The sequence below is a fragment of the Crocuta crocuta genome, unplaced genomic scaffold, assembly GCF_008692635.1.
Source record: "Crocuta crocuta isolate KB4526 unplaced genomic scaffold, BGI_CrCroc_1.0 scaffold15, whole genome shotgun sequence".
Classification (NCBI taxonomy): Eukaryota; Metazoa; Chordata; class Mammalia; order Carnivora; family Hyaenidae; genus Crocuta; species Crocuta crocuta.
In genome coordinates this window covers 2,883,306-2,898,388 of record NW_027530508.1, presented here as the reverse complement: position 1 = coordinate 2,898,388, position 15,083 = coordinate 2,883,306, and positions in this window count along the sequence as shown.

The window sequence follows — 15,083 nt, the reverse complement described above, 5'->3', positions numbered from 1 at the left end:
AGCCTGTTTAAGGCCTCCAGGCTTACAGACTAGCCTCCCAGGGAGGGATGCTCCCTCCTGAACACACACATTCCCCCGGGAAGGCTGCAGGGAGGTGTAAGGACTGTGGCTTTAGAGGCCTCGCGGGGGCGGGGCCGACGTTTTCCCATCGCCACGGTGTCCTGACCTTACCCGCCTCCTGCCAGCCTCTGGCGTACAGAGAATTAGCCCCAGTGTACAGAGGAGCAAGCCAAGGCCCAGAAAAGCCACGGGCGTGTGTAGGCACAGCAGGGATACCGCCCGGGCCAGTCAGAACCCAGATGTGCCACGTGGACTTCACCATCGAGTATCTTAGTAACACGGTAGGAAGACAGGGCTGAGGTCACAATGAGCCAGTGTCCGGCCAGGTGCTTCTGTTCACCAGCCATGTGGTCTCAGGCAAGCTGTCCAACATATCTGAGCTCATTTTCCCCATGGGCAGGGTGGGGTGATGGTGATCCTGGGGCAGGGGTGAGGGGTTCACCCCTCTAGTCTCATGCATCACCTTCCCTCTCCCTCCCCCCGCCACCACTCCAACTGCTCCCGTCTCTGGGGCCTTCTCAAACTGCCCAGGCCCTCTCTTTGCTCACAGCTTCGCACATGCTGTTCCCCGTGCCTGAACACTCTTCCTTCTGAGAACCTCGTTTTCGGAGAGACTCTCTCTCGTCATTCTGGCCAAAAGGGCCCCTGCAGTAGAAAATACAGCACAGGGAGGGGCACCTGGGCAGCTCAGTTGGTCAGGCTTCTGACTTCGGCTCAGGTCACGATCTCGTGGTTTGTGGGTTTGAGCCCCGCGTCGGGCTTTGTGTTGACCGCTCAGAGCCTGGAGCTGCTTCAGATTCTGTGTCTCCCTCTCTCTGCCCCTCCCCCACTCATGCCCTGTCTCTGTCTCTCAAAAATAAATGCAAAATTTTTTTTAAAAAAAATACAGCACAGGGAATACAGTCAGTGGTGTTGTGACAGCGTCGTGTGGCGGCGGCCGGTCCCTGCGCTTGCGGTGAGCACAGCCTTGTGTATCGACTTGTCGGATCACTGTGTTGTATGCCTGAAATTCATGCAACTTCCTGTGTCAGCTCTACTTCCTTTTTTTTTTTTAAGTGGAAAAAAAAAAAGCCTTGCACCATGACCTCGTGACCCCGTGGGCTCCCTATTTTTCTCCCTTGCTCTGTCACCAGCTTTTCCCCCATCTCCCCGCAGGAGAACGCGGGCCACACAGGGCTCTCAGAGCCTTTGCTGTGTTGGCTGTTGTTTCCCCAATGAAAGCACGTGACCAGGACCACCCAAGCACATAGGCCCTTGCATCCCCAGGCCCGCGCTGTCCCCAGGGTCCCCGGGGGGTGTCTGCGGGTGGCTGGTTCTGGGCAATTTGTGCTTACCCGGCGGATAGCCGGGCCCAGGTAGTGCGCGTCCCCTGCAGACCCGCTCGGGCCTCCTGCACCACAGCTAATGCCCTGGAGCGGGAGTAGCGAGTCCTTCTGGGCCCCTCCCCAAGTGCCCTAGAACCGGCAGGCAGTGGGAAACCAGGCTCGGGCTTGGCACGGGCTTGGCAGGGGCTCAGTGCCGAGGGGCGAGGCCCTGCCAACCTCAGTCCCCCAAACAGCGACCGATTGTCCCGGCGGCTCCTGAGTCCCCGAGACCTCCCAGCCGGCGCTCTCTCAGGGGACACCCCACTCTCAAAGGGGCCGGCAGCCTGGCTGCTTCCGGCCGCCACGGGGCGCGGTGGTCCCAGCCTCATGAGAGGCCCTGGGACTTCCGGGCCTGCTGGGAACTCACAGCCTGGTGCTTGGCAGAGAGCAGGCGAGGACAGATCCCCGGGCCGCCTGTGCTCTTGGCATTTGTATGCAGGTGCAGGCCCCGAACATGAGCTGGAATCCATCACCAGAAAATAAAACACTCAGGGAGAGCAGGCCTCCGAAGACAAACGGCTGCGGGGCGAAGGTAACAGCCGCCCCTGCCCCAGGAGCGCTGCCTGTGTCCTGTTCTTGGGGCGTCTCTGAATGGAGATGCATCTCACCCTCCTGGGCGGCGAAGTGGGAGCTTATGGGATCTCCAGTCCTCGGAGAGGGGAACCGGGCGCACAGAGGAAAAGCCACCTGCCCGGAAGAGGGAAGTCAGGATTGGAGCCCGGGCCTCCTGTCCCCAGAGGCACGGCCTTGGTGGCTCTCCCACATCCCACACCTTCTTTGCTGGGGCAGGGGCTGTGCACTGGAGTCGCGTTTCCATGCAAAGCTGACTGCTCCTCCCCCAGAGCACTGGGCCTGAGTCTGGCCTTGGACCACCTGCATCAGAATGGGACACAAGGAACTTACTAAAAAGCACATTCCCAGGCCCACCCCGGGCCTGCTGGGGCCAGCTCCTCTGTCTTGTTCACACCATCCTACTGCACTCTGACACTCCTCTGAGTCTGAGAACTACTGGCTTAGAGACAATTCTGACCTAGACAGAACTAGCTTCCTATTTGTTAGGTAAAGGGACCATCCTGTGAGCAGCCTGTGTGGGAGCTGGAGGTGGTTGATAAGAAGTACCATTTATTGGGGCACCTGGGTGGCTCTGTCGGTTAGGCGTCCGGCTTTGGCTCAAGTCACGATCTCACAGTTCGTGAGTTTGAGCCCTGTGTCGGGCCCTGTGCTGACATCTAGCTCAGACCTGGAGGCTGCTTTGGATTCTGTGTGTGTGTGTCTCTCTCTCTGCCCCTCCCCCACTTGTGCTCTGTCTCTCAAAAATGAATAAACATTAAAAAAAAGTTTTTTAAAGTACTATTTATTGAGCATTTACTGTGTGCCAGGTCGTTTTATAAAAAAATATTTATTTATTTTGGGGAGAGCACAAGCGTGGGAGGGCAGAGAAGGGGGAACAGAAGATCCAAAGCAGGTTCTGGGCTGACAATCTGACAGCAGCGAGCCCAACGCAGAGCTCGAACTCACGAACTGTGAGATCATGACCTGAGCGGAAGTTGAATGCTCCACCAACTGAGCCATCCAGGAGCCCCTGCCTGGTCCGCTTCTAAGCACTCCGTGCTCATTTTATCCTCAGAACAGCCCCAGAGAAGAGGTAATATGATTATTTTGCCCATTTTACAGATGAGAAAATGGAGGACAGGGAGCTTTGTACAAGGTTGTGCAGCTCGAAGATGGCAGAGGCAGGATTTGAGCCCAGGTGCCTCTCAGTGCAAAACTCAAACCAGGGTCCCATCTCGCCTGCCCAGGGCTACCACCCCACCCCTGTCTCGGGTTCCAGTCTAGTGGGAAAAAGAAGCAGCAAGCACTGGTTGTAAGCTTCATGGGGACGTTCACTAAGGGACGGCGCTTCATTCCCTAACTCAGAATGAGGAGCTTGTTGGAAAAGCCCTTGAGAGCTGGGCTCTGACAGATGAGTAGGAGTTTGCCAGGCAAGATGGTGGCCTCGTACAAACAGCTGGAGGCTGTATCCAGAGAAACACCATGTGACAGCTACGTGGGGCCAGGGGAGAGCTTGGTAGCCTGGAGAGACCTTGAAGTCCTGGCCAAGAAGTCGGATGGCACCCCGAAGACGACAGAGAAGCCACTGAAGGGCTCCAGAGTCTTGACTCCGGGCAACAGAGTCTTGACTTGTTCTCCCGACCCATGCTGTGTGGAGGCCAGATTGAAGAGGGGCATCTGGGGAGAGCTGGGAGGCACCAGTGGGGGCAAACCTTCAGTCTGAGGCAGGTGAGGTGACCCCCTGAGGGGAGAAGTGCCTTTGGGGCACCCCTCAAGTCCTAATCTCCCAACCTTCACCCACAGTGTTGGGGGGGGTCTCACCTGGAGCAGACCTCTGTCCTGCAGAGCGCCACACCCACTCTTCCCTCCCCCATAGTCTCAGCCTGGGGTGGCAGGCTGCTGCGTGTCCTGCTGCCTTCTGAGACTCACACGTCACCTGGAGGAGGTCTATCTTGCCTCTGGGCGACGCCAGCACCTTCCAGGGGCCCTGGACATGCTTGAGGCACTCCGTGTGAACCGAGTCAGGTATGGTTGGTGGTGTGGGGTCACGGGATGGAAGTTTCCAAGGGGACAAGCTTTCAGAACTCTCCTAGTCCCCTGCACTCCCACATCCACACGCCCACCTTCCTGCACTCCCTGGCAAAGGCGTGGAGCCCCGCTCCCCACCAGGGTGGCTGTGAGCAAGTCTCATCTCCATCTGTAAATAGAGATGCTAATATGTAACCGATAGAAATCGGGTCTACAGGGGTCACATGGATAAAGCCCTCAGGAAGGGATGGGGGAAGGGGTCAAACCCTAGAGTGCACGTCCAGACCCCATCGGGCCCCCGTCTGAGTGCACTTAGACTTCCATCTCCAAGTCTGCACAACAGGGGTCAGCATTGTATGTGATCTTGTGAAGGCTGCGTAAGCACAAGGCCTGCACACGGTGGGTAGAATCGGATTGGTGACTTCCTGGGCCCTAGCGCTGCAGGGACTAGTAGTGGGGAGAGTGCCCTGGCCTGGCCTTGGCTGGAGCCTGTAGCAGGAGGCTGAGGTGGGGGGGAGGTCACAGGGATCTCAGAGCTGTAGGGCTGGTGCTGGCAACTAAAGGTATTTGCATCAGGTAATCGGTAAAGTGCCTCGTTATTCCATTAAGTTACGTAGCAGAGTGGACCGCAGCAGAGAGAAACGGTGTTGGAAACTCACAGCAGGAGACGCTGACCAGCAGCCAGCCTAGGGGGCTTCCTCTGGGTGGAAGGGAGTGGGTGAAGCTGGGCTTCCTCCTAGACCCTCAGCCCCCAGCCTCAAGCAGAAGACCCAGCGGGGGGCAAAGTCAAGAAGCACATCCCAGATAGCACCGTGGCCGCAGGAAAGGGCGCAGGAAGAGGGGACGGCAAGCACAGANACACACACACACACACACACACACACACACAGAGGCACGCGCACACACGCACGCACGCACCCCAGCCACTGAGCTAAGCTGCCTAGACACCACTCCCTCCCGCCCCAGCCCCAGTTGAGAAACGCTGGCTGTGGTTCCTCTGTGAGGAAGAAGTGAGCGTGAGGCCCGGGTGATGACTCCATCTGCAAAGTGCCCGGTGCCCTACAGCGCCACCAAGCCAGGGAACTTCTCTGATGAGGCACTTTCTTCCTCAAGAAGAAAGAAGGCACCCTGGGCTCCTCGGACCTCCACATCTACGCCTGGGCTCATCAGCCTGACCTTCACTGGCCTGAAAGTCTCTCCTAAGAGGCCTGCCGTGTCCCCCTGCCCCACAGCACAGCCCCCATTTGGCTTGGTCCCTCCCTGTGGGAGGATGGGAGCCGCCTGGCCCCCACTCTGCGGGACGTCGGGTAAGGGCTTTAGTCTCTGTGCCCTCGCTGGCTCACACGCTCACAAGCACCAAGATACACAGCGCACCTGCGCACACGGCATGCTCCCGCACACGTCCCCAATCCCCCGGACCTCTGGCTGTCCCCGAATAAGCCGCGCGCCATCATGCCCCCTTGCCCTTGCTTATGTCATTCCCTCTCCCTGGAACTGTTCCCACATGTTTGTCCAGAGGCCTCTGGGATCCTTTGCCCCCAGCCCTCCTCCCTGATGCAGTTTTTGCAGAGAGCACTGTGACTGGCCCAAGATCACAAAAGAGGGATGTGGCTGCAGAGCCTGAGTTCGAACCCGATCCTTGGGGGTGTGGGGAGGGGGGTGTGGAAACGGACTCCTGCTGCTCCGCAGAGCACCCTCACGTTCATTCAGCCAGCCAGGCGTCTGTTTGTTTGTTTTCCCAACAAACATTTATTACGCCCCAGGCAGGCCGCTCGGTGCCAGGGACCCAGCCATGAACAAGGCCAGCCGAGAATGAGAACGCGCAGCCCAGAGAAGCAGACAGATGCTCAACAAGTAATTACAAACGTGATGGATGCCACAGAGGAAGAGCAGAGAGAGCTCCGGGAGGGAACTGGAGGGGGGCACCAATGTCCCATTTGTGCAAAGNAGCCTGTTTAAGGCCTCCAGGCTTACAGACTAGCCTCCCAGGGAGGGATGCTCCCTCCTGAACACACACATTCCCCCGGGAAGGCTGCAGGGAGGTGTAAGGACTGTGGCTTTAGAGGCCTCGCGGGGGCGGGGCCGACGTTTNAGCCTGTTTAAGGCCTCCAGGCTTACAGACTAGCCTCCCAGGGAGGGATGCTCCCTCCTGAACACACACATTCCCCCGGGAAGGCTGCAGGGAGGTGTAAGGACTGTGGCTTTAGAGGCCTCGCGGGGGCGGGGCCGACGTTTTCCCATCGCCACGGTGTCCTGACCTTACCCGCCTCCTGCCAGCCTCTGGCGTACAGAGAATTAGCCCCAGTGTACAGAGGAGCAAGCCAAGGCCCAGAAAAGCCACGGGCGTGTGTAGGCACAGCAGGGATACCGCCCGGGCCAGTCAGAACCCAGATGTGCCACGTGGACTTCACCATCGAGTATCTTAGTAACACGGTAGGAAGACAGGGCTGAGGTCACAATGAGCCAGTGTCCGGCCAGGTGCTTCTGTTCACCAGCCATGTGGTCTCAGGCAAGCTGTCCAACATATCTGAGCTCATTTTCCCCATGGGCAGGGTGGGGTGATGGTGATCCTGGGGCAGGGGTGAGGGGTTCACCCCTCTAGTCTCATGCATCACCTTCCCTCTCCCTCCCCCCGCCACCACTCCAACTGCTCCCGTCTCTGGGGCCTTCTCAAACTGCCCAGGCCCTCTCTTTGCTCACAGCTTCGCACATGCTGTTCCCCGTGCCTGAACACTCTTCCTTCTGAGAACCTCGTTTTCGGAGAGACTCTCTCTCGTCATTCTGGCCAAAAGGGCCCCTGCAGTAGAAAATACAGCACAGGGAGGGGCACCTGGGCAGCTCAGTTGGTCAGGCTTCTGACTTCGGCTCAGGTCACGATCTCGTGGTTTGTGGGTTTGAGCCCCGCGTCGGGCTTTGTGTTGACCGCTCAGAGCCTGGAGCTGCTTCAGATTCTGTGTCTCCCTCTCTCTGCCCCTCCCCCACTCATGCCCTGTCTCTGTCTCTCAAAAATAAATGCAAAATTTTTTTTAAAAAAAATACAGCACAGGGAATACAGTCAGTGGTGTTGTGACAGCGTCGTGTGGCGGCGGCTGGTCCCTGCGCTTGCGGTGAGCACAGCCTTGTGTATCGACTTGTCGGATCACTGTGTTGTATGCCTGAAATTCATGCAACTTCCTGTGTCAGCTCTACTTCCTTTTTTTTTTTTAAGTGGAAAAAAAAAAAGCCTTGCACCATGACCTCGTGACCCCGTGGGCTCCCTATTTTTCTCCCTTGCTCTGTCACCAGCTTTTCCCCCATCTCCCCGCAGGAGAACGCGGGCCACACAGGGCTCTCAGAGCCTTTGCTGTGTTGGCTGTTGTTTCCCCAATGAAAGCACGTGACCAGGACCACCCAAGCACATAGGCCCTTGCATCCCCAGGCCCGCGCTGTCCCCAGGGTCCCCGGGGGGTGTCTGCGGGTGGCTGGTTCTGGGCAATTTGTGCTTACCCGGCGGATAGCCGGGCCCAGGTAGTGCGCGTCCCCTGCAGACCCGCTCGGGCCTCCTGCACCACAGCTAATGCCCTGGAGCGGGAGTAGCGAGTCCTTCTGGGCCCCTCCCCAAGTGCCCTAGAACCGGCAGGCAGTGGGAAACCAGGCTCGGGCTTGGCACGGGCTTGGCAGGGGCTCAGTGCCGAGGGGCGAGGCCCTGCCAACCTCAGTCCCCCAAACAGCGACCGATTGTCCCGGCGGCTCCTGAGTCCCCGAGACCTCCCAGCCGGCGCTCTCTCAGGGGACACCCCACTCTCAAAGGGGCCGGCAGCCTGGCTGCTTCCGGCCGCCACGGGGCGCGGTGGTCCCAGCCTCATGAGAGGCCCTGGGACTTCCGGGCCTGCTGGGAACTCACAGCCTGGTGCTTGGCAGAGAGCAGGCGAGGACAGATCCCCGGGCCGCCTGTGCTCTTGGCATTTGTATGCAGGTGCAGGCCCCGAACATGAGCTGGAATCCATCACCAGAAAATAAAACACTCAGGGAGAGCAGGCCTCCGAAGACAAACGGCTGCGGGGCGAAGGTAACAGCCGCCCCTGCCCCAGGAGCGCTGGCTGTGTCCTGTTCTTGGGGCGTCTCTGAATGGAGATGCATCTCACCCTCCTGGGCGGCGAAGTGGGAGCTTATGGGATCTCCAGTCCTCGGAGAGGGGAACCGGGCGCACAGAGGAAAAGCCACCTGCCCGGAAGAGGGAAGTCAGGATTGGAGCCCGGGCCTCCTGTCCCCAGAGGCACGGCCTTGGTGGCTCTCCCACATCCCACACCTTCTTTGCTGGGGCAGGGGCTGTGCACTGGAGTCGCGTTTCCATGCAAAGCTGACTGCTCCTCCCCCAGAGCACTGGGCCTGAGTCTGGCCTTGGACCACCTGCATCAGAATGGGACACAAGGAACTTACTAAAAAGCACATTCCCAGGCCCACCCCGGGCCTGCTGGGGCCAGCTCCTCTGTCTTGTTCACACCATCCTACTGCACTCTGACACTCCTCTGAGTCTGAGAACTACTGGCTTAGAGACAATTCTGACCTAGACAGAACTAGCTTCCTATTTGTTAGGTAAAGGGACCATCCTGTGAGCAGCCTGTGTGGGAGCTGGAGGTGGTTGATAAGAAGTACCATTTATTGGGGCACCTGGGTGGCTCTGTCGGTTAGGCGTCCGGCTTTGGCTCAAGTCACGATCTCACAGTTCGTGAGTTTGAGCCCTGTGTCGGGCCCTGTGCTGACATCTAGCTCAGACCTGGAGGCTGCTTTGGATTCTGTGTGTGTGTGTCTCTCTCTCTGCCCCTCCCCCACTTGTGCTCTGTCTCTCAAAAATGAATAAACATTAAAAAAAAGTTTTTTAAAGTACTATTTATTGAGCATTTACTGTGTGCCAGGTCGTTTTATAAAAAAATATTTATTTATTTTGGGGAGAGCACAAGCGTGGGAGGGCAGAGAAGGGGGAACAGAAGATCCAAAGCAGGTTCTGGGCTGACAATCTGACAGCAGCGAGCCCAACGCAGAGCTCGAACTCACGAACTGTGAGATCATGACCTGAGCGGAAGTTGAATGCTCCACCAACTGAGCCATCCAGGAGCCCCTGCCTGGTCCGCTTCTAAGCACTCCGTGCTCATTTTATCCTCAGAACAGCCCCAGAGAAGAGGTAATATGATTATTTTGCCCATTTTACAGATGAGAAAATGGAGGACAGGGAGCTTTGTACAAGGTTGTGCAGCTCGAAGATGGCAGAGGCAGGATTTGAGCCCAGGTGCCTCTCAGTGCAAAACTCAAACCAGGGTCCCATCTCGCCTGCCCAGGGCTACCACCCCACCCCTGTCTCGGGTTCCAGTCTAGTGGGAAAAAGAAGCAGCAAGCACTGGTTGTAAGCTTCATGGGGACGTTCACTAAGGGACGGCGCTTCATTCCCTAACTCAGAATGAGGAGCTTGTTGGAAAAGCCCTTGAGAGCTGGGCTCTGACAGATGAGTAGGAGTTTGCCAGGCAAGATGGTGGCCTTGTACAAACAGCTGGAGGCAGTATCCAGAGAAACACCATGTGACAGCTACGTGGGGCCAGGGGAGAGCTTGGTAGCCTGGAGAGACCTTGAAGTCCTGGCCAAGAAGTCGGATGGCACCCCGAAGACGACAGAGGAGCCACTGAAGGGCTCCAGAGTCTTGACTCTGGGCAACAGAGTCTTGACTTGTTCTCCCGACCCATGCTGTGTGGAGGCCAGATTGAAGAGCCACGGCCCAGGGGTGGGTGGGGAGCTGGCGAGTTCCTTTATAGGGCCCGTGGGGCATCCAAGAGGGGCATCTGGGGAGAGTTGGGAGGCACCAGTGGGGGCAAACCTTCAGTCTGAGGCAGGTGAGGTGACCCCCTGAGGGGAGAAGTGCCTTTGGGGCACCCCTCAAGTCCTAATCTCCCAACCTTCACCCACAGTGTGGGGGGGGGTCTCACCTGGAGCAGACCTCTGTCCTGCAGAGCGCCACACCCACTCTTCCCTCCCCCATAGTCTCAGCCTGGGGTGGCAGGCTGCTGCGTGTCCTGCTGCCTTCTGAGACTCACACGTCACCTGGAGGAGGTCTATCTTGCCTCTGGGCGACGCCAGCACCTTCCAGGGGCCCTGGACATGCTTGAGGCACTCCGTGTGAACCGAGTCAGGTATGGTTGGTGGTGTGGGGTCACGGGATGGAAGTTTCCAAGGGGACAAGCTTTCAGAACTCTCCTAGTCCCCTGCACTCCCACATCCACACGCCCACCTTCCTGCACTCCCTGGCAAAGGCGTGGAGCCCCGCTCCCCACCAGGGTGGCTGTGAGCAAGTCTCATCTCCATCTGTAAATAGAGATGCTAATATGTAACCGATAGAAATCGGGTCTACAGGGGTCACATGGATAAAGCCCTCAGGAAGGGATGGGGGAAGGGGTCAAACCCTAGAGTGCACGTCCAGACCCCATCGGGCCCCCGTCTGAGTGCACTTAGACTTCCATCTCCAAGTCTGCACAACAGGGGTCAGCATTGTATGTGATCTTGTGAAGGCTGCGTAAGCACAAGGCCTGCACACGGTGGGTAGAATCGGATTGGTGACTTCCTGGGCCCTAGCGCTGCAGGGACTAGTAGTGGGGAGAGTGCCCTGGCCTGGCCTTGGCTGGAGCCTGTAGCAGGAGGCTGAGGTGGGGGGGAGGTCACAGGGATCTCAGAGCTGTAGGGCTGGTGCTGGCAACTAAAGGTATTTGCATCAGGTAATCGGTAAAGTGCCTCGTTATTCCATTAAGTTACGTAGCAGAGTGGACCGCAGCAGAGAGAAACGGTGTTGGAAACTCACAGCAGGAGACGCTGACCAGCAGCCAGCCTAGGGGGCTTCCTCTGGGTGGAAGGGAGTGGGTGAAGCTGGGCTTCCTCCTAGACCCTCAGCCCCCAGCCTCAAGCAGAAGACCCAGCGGGGGGCAAAGTCAAGAAGCACATCCCAGATAGCACCGCGGCCGCAGGAAAGGGCGCAGGAAGAGGGGACGGCAAGCACAGAGGCCCGAGTGGGATCTGGCCAGCATGGCAAAGACAGGAAGGAGGCCAGCATGGCTGATGCGAAGAGGGCAGCAAAGACCATACAGCCTCAGGACTGGGAGGCCGGAGAGGCCGGGCATACAGGGCAGTGTTAGCCGTAGAGTTTGGGTTTGATTTTAAACACCAAAGAAGCCTTGAAGGGTCAGATGCAGGGGACGCACATGACCCAATTTAGATTATCCCCGGCTGCTGGTTTGCGGAAGGATGGCCGGGGCCAGTATGGGAGCAGGAGGGCCGAGAGGGGGCCTGCACCGTGTCCATGTGAGGCCAGGTGGTGGCTGGGGAGGGTAGTGCAGGCGAGGTGGAAAGAGGTAAATGGACTAGACTTGGGATTCAGAGGGACTGCCCACAGGCCCTGTGAACGGGTGAGAGCATGAGGGAAAGAGTGGGTAAGGGTGACAGGGACTAAATGAGACTCTACATCAGTAAAGGGTTTATTTAGCACAGCACCTTGCACATAGCACCTGCTCGATAAATACTGCCCATCAACAGAGCTCAGTGTCCTACCCCAAGCCCAGCCTTCTTCCAAGACCAGCCCTGTAGATCATGCAAGCTGGCATTTCAGGTCTCCGCTTCCTGGGTTGGGCCAGATGACCTCAGAGGGGAAAACAGACAACTCTCCACACTGGGGATGTCCAATGTGTGCAACGCAACGGCAGCGGGGGCGCTGGTAGCCGAGCCCTGCCCAAGGTCACCGGGCTTGTTGGGGGCAGAGCAAGACCCAGAAACCTAGTCTGCTGATGCTATAAAATCTCCCCTGTGATCTGAGGGGTCTATGATTTCCCAGGCATGAATTCCAGCAGCACTTTCCTCCAGAATCCACTGAGAAACTGTTCTCGAGACTGTTTCCTGAACATGAGGCTTCAGCGGTGCCCACAGTCCCACCTCAGAGCGTTGACACTGAACTTGTCCCTCTTCTTGAGCCTTCTTGTGGCCGCTCTCCACCCTGTCCCCTAGCAATCCTACAGAGGTCGGCCTGTGGAGCTGGCCCACACTTCCCAGTCCTGCGGGGGTTTCCCAGCACAGGGCAGCAGTAACCGCAATCCTGAAGGTCAGGTCATTACCACTGCCTCACCTCCTTCCACAGCCAACTTGGAAGGACTCCCCAGCCCCGTGCCAGGAGAGGCCAGCATGGCTGCCAACACGCACGCCGTGGCGCCACAGTCCCTCCCCACCCCTCCAGCCCCCCGCAATGGGTTGGTGGGGCCAAGCCACATGGGATAGACCCACGTTTCCTGCTGGGAGACGGCTCAGGCGGAATCCCCCTTTCTTCCTCCTGGCTCAGCTCGGATGTGAGTCAGGGAAGGTCCCATTGACATTTTTCCTCTGTCCTCCTCCTGGGCTCACGAGGGCATGAGCAGGCACAGCCTTAGGTGGGGGGGGTGGGGGGAGAGGTGGAGCCAGTTAGAGCAAATGCACCCCCTGCTTTGCCTGCTAAGGTCATCCGGGAGCCTCAAGCCAATACACATTCCTTCCTCCTGTCCCTAAGGCCCTGGCCTGATGGGGGCCCCAGACTCGAGACACAGACTTCACAGTTAACCCCAGTGTGGTCCCGGTCCCCACTCAGGGCCAAGTTCACACAAGAGGCAACCAGGGGCTTAAGTGGCTGCCAGAGAAGGCCAGCCGCCTGGTTATTAAATATTAAGTGGCAAGAGCCTGGGAATGTATAATTGCAAATGAGACTCTGGAGCAGATGTTGCCAACAGCTTGGACCAGTGCTCACAGTTGGGACCAACAGGGGATTTCAAGTCACCAAGCTGGGCTGCTGGCGACTGCTCTGCATTTACTGGGCACCTGCTGGGTGCCAGGCTCTGAACTGGAGACCGTCGGCAGAAAGATCGACCAGACGCGGTCGTTAACTTCAAAGGGTTCCTGGTCTGGTAAAGAAGACATAGTAAACAAAGACTCATGACCTAGGGTGGTAAGTTCTGGGCCGCAGGTCATCCTGGGGGGGGGTCTAGGGGGACACCTATAAGGAGATGGGGGTTAGAGGCTTCAGAGGGGAAATCCTGAAGGATGTATCCGATCCGTTAGGCGTTCAACAAACATTGATTGAATACCTTCAGTGTGCCAAGAATTGTTGGAGATTCTGGGAAATGAAGTATTAAGTCAAACTCTCTCTCGCTCGCTCGTGGCACTGAAAACAGAGGGAGACCTCACATTCCATGGATGGGTAAGAGTTTGCATCATGACGAAGAGGCAGAGAAGAGCAAGCCCATGCAGATCAGGAGGCACAAAGAAGTTAAACAGGTTCAAGGTGAGGAGGGAGTTCAGGGCGGCTGGACACATGCGGAGGGGGAGGTGGGATGGCTAGCCGTCGGGGCCTGAAAGGCTGCCACACACAGAAGTTTGGGTGAGTCCTGGAGGAGATCAAAGTACGGTGGAGTGACCTCCCTCAGAAACCGTCCATGGCTCCCAGGATCCCTGCGATAGGACTAGCCTTTTAAGCCACCATCCTAAGCAGCCATGAGAAGATGGTGCCTGGCTACCCACCCATGCCATCCCGGGCTGGGTTGCTTTGCCTCCGCGGCTGAGGGCCTCGGAGAACCCCACCCTGGCCTTCCTCACACCTGCAGGCTATTATCCCAGCTCCTGCACGGCTGAAAACAGATCCTGGGAACACAGGCGCCTTTGTCTTTGAGGAGAACGCAGTCCTAGCACAAGGTGACAGGGGCAACATGAGAGCCCTGACCATTCAGGAGACAAGTCCTTGCCAAGGGAAGATTCCAGTATGGGGCGCCTGGGTGGCTTAGTCGGTTAAGCGTCCGACTTTCGCTTAGGTCATGATCTCGCGGTTTGTGGGTTCAAGCCCCGCGTCGGGCTCTGTGCTGACTGCCAGCTCAGAGCCTGGAGCCTGTTTCAGTCTGTGACTCCCTCTCTCTCTCTGACCCTCCCCTGCTCACGCTGTCTCTCTCTTAGAAATAAATAAAACATTAAAAAAAATTAAAAGAAAAAAAGATTCCAGTTCAACATCCCAAGGTCTCAGCTGATGGGCCTCTCTCTCTCTCTACTGCCCAGCCCGGAGCCAGGGGGTGGACGGGATGAACTTTCAAGGTCATTCCTTGGCCACAATTCTATACTAAGAAAGGCAAGAGAACGAGGAGAAAGAGACGCTCTGTGGGAAGAAAGAGAAGATCTGTGTTTGAAGATCCTAAGATCCCGGGAGGATTTAGAGTCCGTGAACATGGTTCTAAGAGCCCAGAGGTGCAGGAGGCTGAGCTTCTAGAATCCTATAGATCTAAAATGCCAGCATTCTAGAATCCTGTGATTGTAAGACTCTAGCTTGATTAGAAGGAAGGTGTCAACAGACATGACATCCTCTTCATCGAATTCCTGCCTCTGGAGAGAAGCCCACACCTCTAACTCCAAAGCCACGCAGGCTTGTTTTCCCCTTTCTGCCTTTAAATTGTCTTCTTGCTCCTTGGTGTCTGCTCCTCTGCACACCCCTCCACAGCCCCTCCTCCCAGCCTGGCAGCCCACATTTGCCATCTGCATATAACCCACTGATTAGCACAGCCGCCGCTGAGCGGGAGAGGAGGGGAGTGGAGCCCTCGCTGCCTGCCAGTCAGACGGCCTTTGGCAGACCAGGCTGCAGGGAGTCACTTCTGGCCCCCCGGTAGGGCTGAAGAGGGGAGGGGAGACACCCTCTCGCACACACACACACACACACACACACACACACATAGAAAGGCCCACCAGCACACAGACACACAAAGACACGGTGAGACACGCAGACAGCATGCACACACACACATTCAAACAAGCCAGCCAGACAGAGGCACAACCCTACGGTGACACCCCACCTCCAGTACACATATATGCAAAGATCTAGAGAAAGACATGCACAACACACATGGGTATTTGCGGTGCAATACACACACACACACACACACACACACACACACACACCCCTATAGAGGCAAAGCCGCACAGAGCAACACAATGTATAGGCATGCACACAAATGTATAGACCAACACAGGCAAATAAACCCCAAGATGCATGTTACTTAGACCGAGAGCCTC